General features: G+C 39.8%; 1 long non-coding RNA gene across 1 annotated transcript; it reads left to right on the forward strand.

Moving 5' to 3' along the window:
• The first annotated feature begins 1463 nt into the window (after positions 1-1463).
• LOC133569112 (uncharacterized) lies at positions 1464-5847 on the forward strand. Its single transcript, XR_009809761.1, has 3 exons — positions 1464-1590; positions 1823-1888; positions 5669-5847. It is a non-coding gene; the product is annotated as an uncharacterized LOC133569112 (long non-coding RNA).
• Positions 5848-10586: the final 4739 nt, after the last annotated feature.

Genomic DNA, 10586 nt, shown 5'->3' on the forward strand with positions numbered 1-10586 from the left:
TTACAGATGTAGCAACCAACTGTAGTTACTGACAGTGGTTTTATGAAGTGTTCCTGAGCCCATGTGGTGATATCATTTACACACTGATGTCTGTTTTTGATGCAGTACCACCTGAGGGATCAACGGTCCGTAATATCATCGCTTACGTGCAGTGATTTCTCCAGATTCTCTGAACCTTTTGATGATTTTACGTACCTTAAATGGTAAAATCCCTAAATACCTTGCAATAGCTCGTTGAGAAATGTTGTTCTAAAACTGTTTGACAATTTGCTTACAAATTGGTGACCCTCGCCCCATCCTCGTTTGTGAATTACTTAGCATTTCATGGAAGCTGCTTTTATACCCAGTCATGGCACCCACCTGTTCCCAATTAGCCTGCACACCTGTGGGATGTTCCAAATAAGTGTTTGATGAGAATTGTTCAACGTTATCAGTATTTATTGCCACGTTTCCCAACTTCTTTGTCACGTGTTGCTGGCATCAAATTCTAAAGTTAATGATTATTTGCAACAACAAAAAAACTGTTTATCAGCTATGATATCAAATATGTTGTCTTTGTAACATATTCAACTGAATATGGGTTGAAAATGTTTTGCAAATCATTGTATTCAGTTTATATTTACATCCAACACAATTTCTCAACTCATATGGAAACGGGGTTTGTAAAAACAATGGAGGTCGTTGAATGTGAGTCTTCATCGCTTCATGTGTAGATTCCTCTTCTTCTTCCCTTTGTTGAGGCTGTTCTTTCTTTTGAAGGCAAACAAGTCAAAGAAAAAGCAAAACCTGTCAAAGTAAAGTTAATCCGTTGACGCTTTCCAAACTGAGGTAGGCAGAAATCAGACAAACACTTTTCAGACTCAAATGTTATGCGTGATATTTGAAGCATATTTGTGCCAAATCTTTGGTGGAATTCTTATTCGAAAAAAGTTCTACTGTATTATTTAAAAAAAGCCATTTCTAGTTAAGCAGTTGTAAAAAGCCACTGTGGATTGGCACATACATTTGATTTACCAAAATGCTTATTTTTCATTATTTTTGGTGTTATAAAAACATTCCTGAAGCGGTCTTGTGAATTTTCCATCGTCTCAATATTGTTGATCAACATTGATAAGATTTTTTTGCGAGCATTTTTCAGTGTCTTAAGTTTTATGTGGTTATCCACATTGGAAAATGAGTCTGGTTTGCAAAAAAGTGCGATGCTTTGCAATGAATGTGCGCGCCTGACACTGACTGATTTATTTTGAACAGGAGATGGAAAGGGAAACCAACAACGACGTTCCAAAATGAAAGGGTGACTTGATTTGTTGAAATGTGCCTGAAAAAATGTTAGACTTGGCATTTGAAACACAGTATGCGCCAGGCTGCTCACAAGCATTATGCAATTACAGCCACATTCGGCATCGTGTGTGTGTGTGTGTGTGTGTGTGTGTGTGTGTGTGTGTGTGTGTGTGTGTGTGTGTGTGTGTGTGTGTGTGTGTGTGTGTGTGCACACCTGTGCCTCCCTGTCTCTGCCTGGCCAGATTTTATTTGGGTTTATCCTCCCTCGGATCGACAATCATCGGGGCCGGGCTGTGTGTCTCCCGCCGTGTAAGTCTGTCTCCGTCTGCCCGCTCGGCCACTGAGCACAGGGAAATATTTTCCACTGTGAATGCAAACAAAAATAAACAGTGAGCGTTGAATCTCACACAGGAGATACACCCCCTCCCATCTCTGGAGTCTTAACATGCTTTTAAGTTTGAGTGTAGGGACACAATGTGAACTTAACCAAAATATTTCTCTTTTTTTTTTTGTCAATACAATTAATTGTATTTTGCCACAGAGGGACTCATTGCTACATACATGGAGACGGCCGGCCGAAAGAAGAGAAAGACACAAGCTCAGAAAGGTGAACACTCCATCTATGACTTTTGACCATTATTATTAAAAAGCATCACATGAAACGGCCATTAAATCCTTTAATAATGTGCAAACAAGTGACAATTATGGAGAGGCTGCTAATTCTCTAATTGTAATTTTTTTGACATACTGTACTGTATACTCTAACGGGCGTTGCTGAGTTGGCAACTTCAGGGTTCCATGTTCGATCCCCGCTTCCGCCTTCCTAGTCATTGCTGTTGTGCCCTTGGGCAAGACACTTTACCTACGTGCTCCCAGTGCCACTAGGAGCAGGTAATTTTTTATTTTTTATTATTATTTTTTTATATTTTGATCAATCCAACAAAACAATACACAGCAATACCATAAAAATGCAATCCAATTCCAAAACTAAACCTGATCCAGCAACACTCAGAACTGCAATAAAGAGAGCAATTGAGAGAAGACACAAACACGACACAGAACAAACTAAAAGTAGTGAAAGAAAAATGAATATTATCAAAAACAGTATCAATATTAGTTATAATTTCAGCATAGCAGTCATTAAAAATCCCTCATTGACATTATCAATAGACATTTATAAAAATAAAAAAAAGAACAATAGTCTCACAGTGGCTTACACTTGCATCGCATCTCATAAGCTTGACAACACACTGTGTCCAATGTTTTTACAAAGATAAAATAAGTCATATTATAAGTTCGTTTAATAGTTAAAACAAATTTACATTATCGCAATCAGTTGATTAAACATTGTCCTTTACAATTATAAAAGCTTTTTACAAAAATCTACTACTCTGCTTGCATGTCAGCAGACTGGGGTGGATCCTGCTGAAATCCTTTGTGTTAAATGAATAGAGAATTCTTTTAAATCAGGGAAAAATCGTTTTTGAATCAAGAATCGTGTTGAAGTGAATTATTTTTTTATTTTGAATTGAATCTTGACCCCAAGAATTGATATTGAATCGAATCGTGGGACACCCGAAGATTCGCAGCCCTAAGTGCCATCCACATTTGTTTAAATGTAGCCTAAATATGTAGATAATGGTGTGAAAGTCTCCCTCTATGGTGGGTTCTCCTGGTGCCGATAGATTTTCTAGGAGCCCAGTTGTCAGGTTTGAACAAAGTCTTTTACTTCAAGCACACACGCCCAAGGATAAGCTGCTTTCCAGCAGTCTTCGCTCTCGTGACTTTTTCAGCCTGCTCGTGTCTGCTACCTTTCTCAGTCTCTCGGGCATGTGTCTTTTCCTCCCACTCCAACTGCGTGTCTCGTACTGGTTGTTGCTAATAAGGGCAACAGGTGATTAGATAACAAGGCCCAGCTGGGCAATCTACTTACCTGCCGCTGTCTTCGAGGCCGGTCCTTGCACATCCCGCTCCGCGGCAGGCCCGCAGGCCACGCCCCCCTCCACAAATGGGTTTCTCTATGTAAAGCGTTTTGAGTCTCTAGCGAAAAGTGCTTTATAAACTTAATTCACACATACTTCTAGGGTTGTACGATATACGATAGAAGTGATATAAATTATACGTTTCAGGTTTAATACTATCGTCATATCGTGATAATACATGTTGATGACAAGAGAATGTAGCGTCCTCACAAGCGGCTAACGTCCCTCAACAGTGTACAGCTACTTCTAAGTCAGCAATCTTCGCCTCCATGTTGGCAAATAAACTATGTTTCATACATGTATTATCACTGGAGGACGAGGCATAGCCAAACATGCCAGGGTTCACCCTACATGTAATTGATCGTGGCACCCTGCCACGGAAAAATAAAAGTTGCCACACATAAGCATATCAAGTCAAGTCAAGTCAAGTCAGGTTTATTTGTCAATTTCTTTACATGTAAAGACATACTAAGGAATCGAAATTTTGTTTCGCACTCTCCCATTCATAGACAAAAAGAAGACACAAACAGTAAAGTGCAACATAAATATGTCTACCTACTAAAATTACAATAATATATAGTTCCTGTTATTTTTAAATAGGATATGGCTGTAAACAATGAGTGTTTCATCAGTAATGCAAATACTTATGATATAGCAGCAGATGTGTGCAATTTTGCATAGTCATATGGTCGATATTACAGTGATTAGATCAATATTTTTTATTGTCACACAATCATTTTTTGTTGTTTCTGTTTTGTTTATTGAGCAGATAAGGCTGCAAAATGCTGACTACTCGTCACACTTCAGGCTAAGGCTGGGCTCATTTTAAACTTTCATGCAGAGAGGGAAATCACAACTAAGTCAATTTACCAAAACTGTATTTATTTAACAGTATTTAAGCAGTGGCACAAACATTCATGTCATTTTCAAAACAGAAATTGCAAGATTGTCAGAGAGATTTTAAAACATGCTCTAGGTGTGCTTTTGTGCATTATGTCACTAAAATGACATATCAAAACAAGACTAAATTAAAGTGTACTTTTTGTACAGAACGCCACTACAATAGTTAAAAACAATTAAAGTGCACTTTTGTGCATGATTTTACACAAGATACTTCAGTAAGTGTCAAATAAAAATGAGCTGCATAATAGGAAATCAAATAGTATATGTCCTTCGCTATGTGGTAGGTTCCTGCGGACGTTATCTCCTTCTGTTTTTTTTTTTTCATTCGGTGTTGATCTGGAGAAGTTGCTTCGGTATTTTGTTGGTGTGGCACCGGCCGGAGATGTTGACATGCAGAGTTTCAAGCACTCCTCATTTTCTAGTGAGTGACTTTTCAAATGATGCTCCATTAGCAGTGCTGCTACATTTTGTAACAACGCTTTTGCCGCATACATTTTGAACGTTTTATAATATATATCAACAAAATATGTAAAGTATCAACACTGCTGAAGTTCATCCTCTTTGCTGATGATCCAACCATTACACGTGCAGGTGACAACGTGAAGCAACTTCTGACTTCTGTAACTGAGGAGATGATAAAGTTAAAAATTTGGTTTAATACGAACAAATTGTCTCTGAATTTAAAGAAGACCAAAATAATGCTCTTCAGCAATCGCAAAAGTAATATACCGATCAGGATTGTTAGAATGATGAGGAGATCATGTCATTTATTGAACACCAATGCTCTGCTGTTATTGTATCATTCATTTATTATGTCATATTCAAACTACTGTGTTGAAGTCTGGGGAAATTGTTATAAATCACATTTACAGCCTTTAGGCACTGCAGAAAAAGGCCATTAGGAGTGTATCCAATGTTCACTATAGACATCATTCAAATCCACTATTCATGGAGTTAAAGCAACTTAAAGGCCTACTGAAACCCACTACTACCGACCATGCAGTCTGATAGTTTATATATCAATGATGAAATATTAACATTGCAACACATGCCAATACGGCCGGTTTAGTTGACTAAATTGCAATTTTAAATTTCGCGCGGAAGTATCATGCTAAAACGTTGCGGTACGATGACGCGTGCGCGTGACGTCACGCATTGTAGAGGACATTTTCTTCCCGCACCGTTCACAGCTATAAGTCGTCTCTTTTCATCGTATAATTCCACAGTATTATGGACATCTGTGTTGCTGAATCTTATGCAATTTGTTCAATTAATAATGGAAACGTCAAAGAAGAAAGCTGTAGGTGGGAAGCGGAGTATTGCGGCTGCCTTAGCAACACAAACACAGTCAGTGTTTCATTGTTTCCTTGTTTACATTCCCGAAAGATGACAGTGAAGCTTTACTATGGAACAGAGCGGTCAAGCGAACATGGTTCCCTACCACATGTCAACCGGCAGGATTCAGTGAGAAAATGATGGTAATAAGTCGCCTCTTACCGTAGATATGAGCAGAGAGCTTGTGTCGTTCCTCCTGCACCTGTCAAAGAGGCAGCTGCGGACTCTCTTGCCTCCTCCCACTGGCCGCCCCCGATCGTCGGATGCTTCCACCGTGGAGGAGGGAGAAAAAAAAAAATCTCAGCCCGGCCCCACCGGCTGCCTTTGCCTCGGAGACAATGGCGGTCACCACACCCGTGGCCACACCCCTCCAACGTTCAGGTGTACAGGTACGACCATATAGTCTCACTAAAACACTAGTAACACAATAAGCAGATAAGGGATTTTCCAGAATTATCCTAGTAAATGTGTCTAATAACATTTGAATCGGTCCCACTGCCCTCGTCTTTTTAATGTATTTTTTATTCTTATTTTTTTCTAGTCCTTCACTCCCACTTTCCTCATCCACAAATCTTTCATCCTCGCTCAAATTAATGGGTAAATTGTCGCTTTCTCGGTCCGAATCGCTCTCGCTGCTGGTGGCCATGATTGTAAAAGGGGAACATTATCACCAGACCTATGTAAGCGACAATATATACCTTGATGGTGCAGAAAAAAGACCATATATTTTTTAACCGATTTCCGAACTCTAAATGGGTGAATTTGGGCGAATTAAACGCCTTTCTGTTTATCCGTCTTTTAGCGATGACGTCAGAATGTGACGTCACCAAGGTAATACAGCCGCCATTTTCATTTTTAAGACATTGCAAACACCGGGTCTCAGCTCTGTTATTTTCCGTTTTTTCGACTATTTTTTGGAACCTTGGAGACATCATGCGTTGTCGGAGGGTGTAACAACACTAACAAGGAGGGATTCAAGTTCCACCACTGGCCCGAAGATGCGAAAGTGTCTGCCGCCAGACCCCCATCGAATGTACCAAAGTGTCTCCACATTTTACCGGCGATGGCAGACATGGCACAAAGATGTATGGATAACCTGCAGATGCATTTGCAACGATAAAGTCAAGGAAATCACAAAGGTGAGTTTTGTTGATGTTGACTGCCAGCTAATCGATGCTAACATGCTACGCTAATCGATGCTAACATGCTATTTACCGGCGGTGCTAAAGCAGACATGGCACAGAGATGTATGGATAACCTGCAGATACATTTGCAACAATATTACGTTTCCTTCCACCCACATTTGCAACTATATTACCTTTCCTTCCACCCTAATTTAATGCGAAAAAAACATTTACCAATCGACAGATTTCAGTTGCTCCAGTGTCAAGAGATGCGATAGTCCTGATCGTTTGGTCCGCACATTTTACCGGCGATGCTAACGCAGCTATTCGGCCATGCTATGGCTATGAATAGCGTCAATAGCTATTCGCTCAATAGCTTCAGTTTCTTCTTCAATACTTTCATACTCCAACCATCTGTTTCAATACATACGTGATCTGTTGAATCGCTTAAACCGCTGAAATCCGAGTCTGAATCAGAGCTAATGTCGCTATATCTTGCTGTGGTATCTGCCATTGTTTGTTTACATTAGCAGCACTGTATGACGTCACAGGGAAATGGATAGTCGCATTACAAATAGCGAAAATCAAGCACTTTAAAGCTTTTTTTTAGGGATATTCCGGGACCGGTAAAATTTTGAAAAAAAAATAAAAAAATACAACAAGCCACTGGGAACTGATTTTTATTGTTTTTAACCCTTTTGAAATTGTGATAATGTTCCCCTTAAACAATGTGTGGATGTGAGGAGCTCCACAACCCGTGACTTCATGCGCACATCGTCTGCTACTTCCGGTACAGGCAAGGCTTTTTTATTAGCGACCAAAAGTTGCAAACTTTATCGTCGATGTTCTCTACTAAATCATTTCAGCACATATATGGCAATATCGCAAAATGATCAAGTATGACACATAGAATGGACCTGCTATCCCCGTTTGAATAAGAAAATCTCATTTCGGTCGGCCTTTAAACTGAACGATGTGATCAACTTTAAAACTGCTCAAATTATAATTCGGGCATCCCAAAACTCTCTAACATCCAATATACAGAACCCACAGTATTCCATGATAGAGATGATCACCACGGTGATAGTTTAAGAGGAAACAACAAATTATATTTGCCTGAATTTAGAACAACTTTAAAATCATTGTGCATTTCAGTTCGTGGAGTCAGTCTGTGGAAAAACTTAGGGGACAAGGTAAAAGTGTTCTAACATGAATAAATATAAAACATTGTTTAAAAAAAGAAGTAAAAGGAGGAAAGAGAGTGATGCCCTCAGCACAGAGCGATGGGAGAGAGGTGTATGGTCAGAGAGTGTTTGGGCCTGTGTATGTGTGTGTGTGGGTGTGTGTGTGTGTGTGTGTGTGTGTGTGTGTGTGTGTGTGTGTGTGTGTGTGTGTGTTTTGTCTCGTTTTGTTTTGTCTCAGAGTAACAGTGGTACTATCGTATTGTTAGTGTCCAATAGTTTTTCTTGTTTTTGTTTATATAGTATTGTTCTTGTATTATATTGCTTATGTTAAATGTGGAATGAGTGATAGGGGTTGGGATATTATAAGCATCTGCTTCATCCAACCCCTTTTCAAGCCTAACATAAATATCTCTGCCAAAATGTAAAAAAAAAAAGTGTTTTGTTGTACTGTGCAGGTTTGAAATAAATATTTAAATTCAATTTAAAAAAAAACATATTCCCGCTTGAAGCCAACCACCGCCAGATGATGGATCCCGTGCTGTTTTTCTTGGTAATTAACTCTTCCTCCATTTGTTACCAGATTCGCACCTTTTCTCTCTCGTATTACCACTCGCACCTCACCGTTACCATCACAGCTAATGTTACCATGTCGCTACCTCTCTGCTCCAGAAACCTATGATATTCTAACCTATTGTAACACACTGTCTTGTGGTCTATGGTATGTATTAGATATGCTTTTGTATCTCTGAATGTCACTCGTTATTGATCATATAAACAGTAGGCCTTTAAATTGACTTAAATGTGGGTAGAAAAAACACTTGTATAGAGGGAATATGCCAAGAGCTGGCCGTGACTTGGGGGCTTTTTTGTATGACATTTGCTATCAAATTGGTATAATTCTTAGCTATATGTTTCCTTTCCTTTATTTCCCATGTGTGTGTGTGTGTGTGAGACAGACCAGCTGGCTGAATAGAGGGTGGGTGTCCCCTTTTTTATTTACACGGATGATGCATTAAATGTCATTTAGGGGGGAAGATTATCAAACCATGTAGGGGCGGCGCTCGTCTCAAATGGGTGTGTGTGTGTGTGTGTGTTTGGGTGGGGGGCGGTTAAGCCTGCAGTCATTAAGCACGTGGAGAGGTGAGCATATGGGGCCTGGAATAGATTGTTGGACGGAACAAAGGCACAGCCGAAGGGTGTGAGGTTTCATGCTATAGCACACTGTCTATTATTGGCCTTTGATAAAATTACCCTCTGGCCCATAAATCGTATTTGTTGTTGGCTGCTCCAATGAATATGTATGACTTCCGGTAATCCATCAAAACAATCAAAAGTAGACCAGTAGGTCCAAATTCTAAAAATGATATGCATCACCTTTATTTTTTAAAGAATGAAAGATTCTATCAGATATTTTTTGAATTGTGCTCCCATTCTCTTATTGTACATATGAAAAGGGCGAGTGTACACCTGATGGCGTACATGGTCATCGTCTACCGACGTGCATTTCTATTTAATTGACCCTAGAATGCTCAGTTCCTTCTGGATCCTCTTTTTTTCCTCTTGGATACATTAATGCTTTCCAACTTTGTGTTTAAACCCTGATCATAACCACATCAACCACTCTCATCCCACATTAGTGACCCCTGACCTCACAAGTGCTTCCAAAGAGGCCTCGGGAGGGCGATTCCACGAGGGAAAGTGCAGGATGTTATGCTAGTCAAAGCTAGTACAGGATAGGATGTATATACAATGATTATCCTTCATTTGAATTATTTGGAAGCATCTGTTGAAAATGTTCCGGGCATTCACCCCCCGACTTGGTATTACCGTGGTTTACAGTGGAGCAGGCAGGTCTGAGCCGGGGTAAGCCGTTCATCACAGGATCAAACAAGGGGACAACCATTTATTTGTTATCTACGTCACCCACACTAAATGAAATTTCTCCCTTTTTTTATAAGCAACTATTGCTTTGCCCTGCTATAATTTGATAGCTCCAACCTCATTGGGACCCCCATTTTACTGTCATAGTTAATTGGGTCAAAAACCTTATTTTCTTACTTATGAAATAGTATTAGTTAGGTTCTGTATAAAATACACAGACACCGTTTTCTGGCTCGGATGCGGCAATTTGGCAGGAATTTTATATAAGTTTGTAACCTGCCTGCCCAGGGCTTGGGCCTGGGTTGTGCCCAACGAGAGTACAAGAGTGCTAGGCATTGAGCTAAAAATCCAAGCTGTCAACTTGATTAACCAAGGTACTGTAACACTGCCAAACTGGGTCGAAGTCAACCCGGCAATTTTCCACCTTATGAGATCATATCACAAGCCTTAAAGACCTATTGAAACCCACTACTACCGACCACGCAGTCTGATAGTTTATATATCAATGATGAAATCTTAACATTGCAACACATGCCAATACAGCTGGTTTAGTTTACTAAATCACAATTTTAAATTTCCCGCGGAGTTTCTTTGTTGAAAACGTCGCGGAATGATAACGCATATGATGACGCGTGTTTGTGACGTCTCGGGTTGTAGCGGACATATTAGCCCAGCACCACTTACGGCTAAAAGTCGTCTCTTTTCATCGCAGAACTACAGAGTAATTTGGACATCTGTGTTGCTGAATCTTTTGCAATTTCTTCAATTAATAATGGAGACTATAAAGAATAATGCTGTTGGTGGAAAGCAGTTGATTGCAGCTGCCTTTAACACCGAAACACAGCCAGTGTTTGTTTGTTGTGAAGCTTTAACACAGAGTGGTCAAGCGAACATGT

This window comes from Nerophis ophidion, linkage group LG01 (genome assembly GCF_033978795.1).
Source record: "Nerophis ophidion isolate RoL-2023_Sa linkage group LG01, RoL_Noph_v1.0, whole genome shotgun sequence".
NCBI lineage: Eukaryota > Metazoa > Chordata > Actinopteri > Syngnathiformes > Syngnathidae > Nerophis > Nerophis ophidion.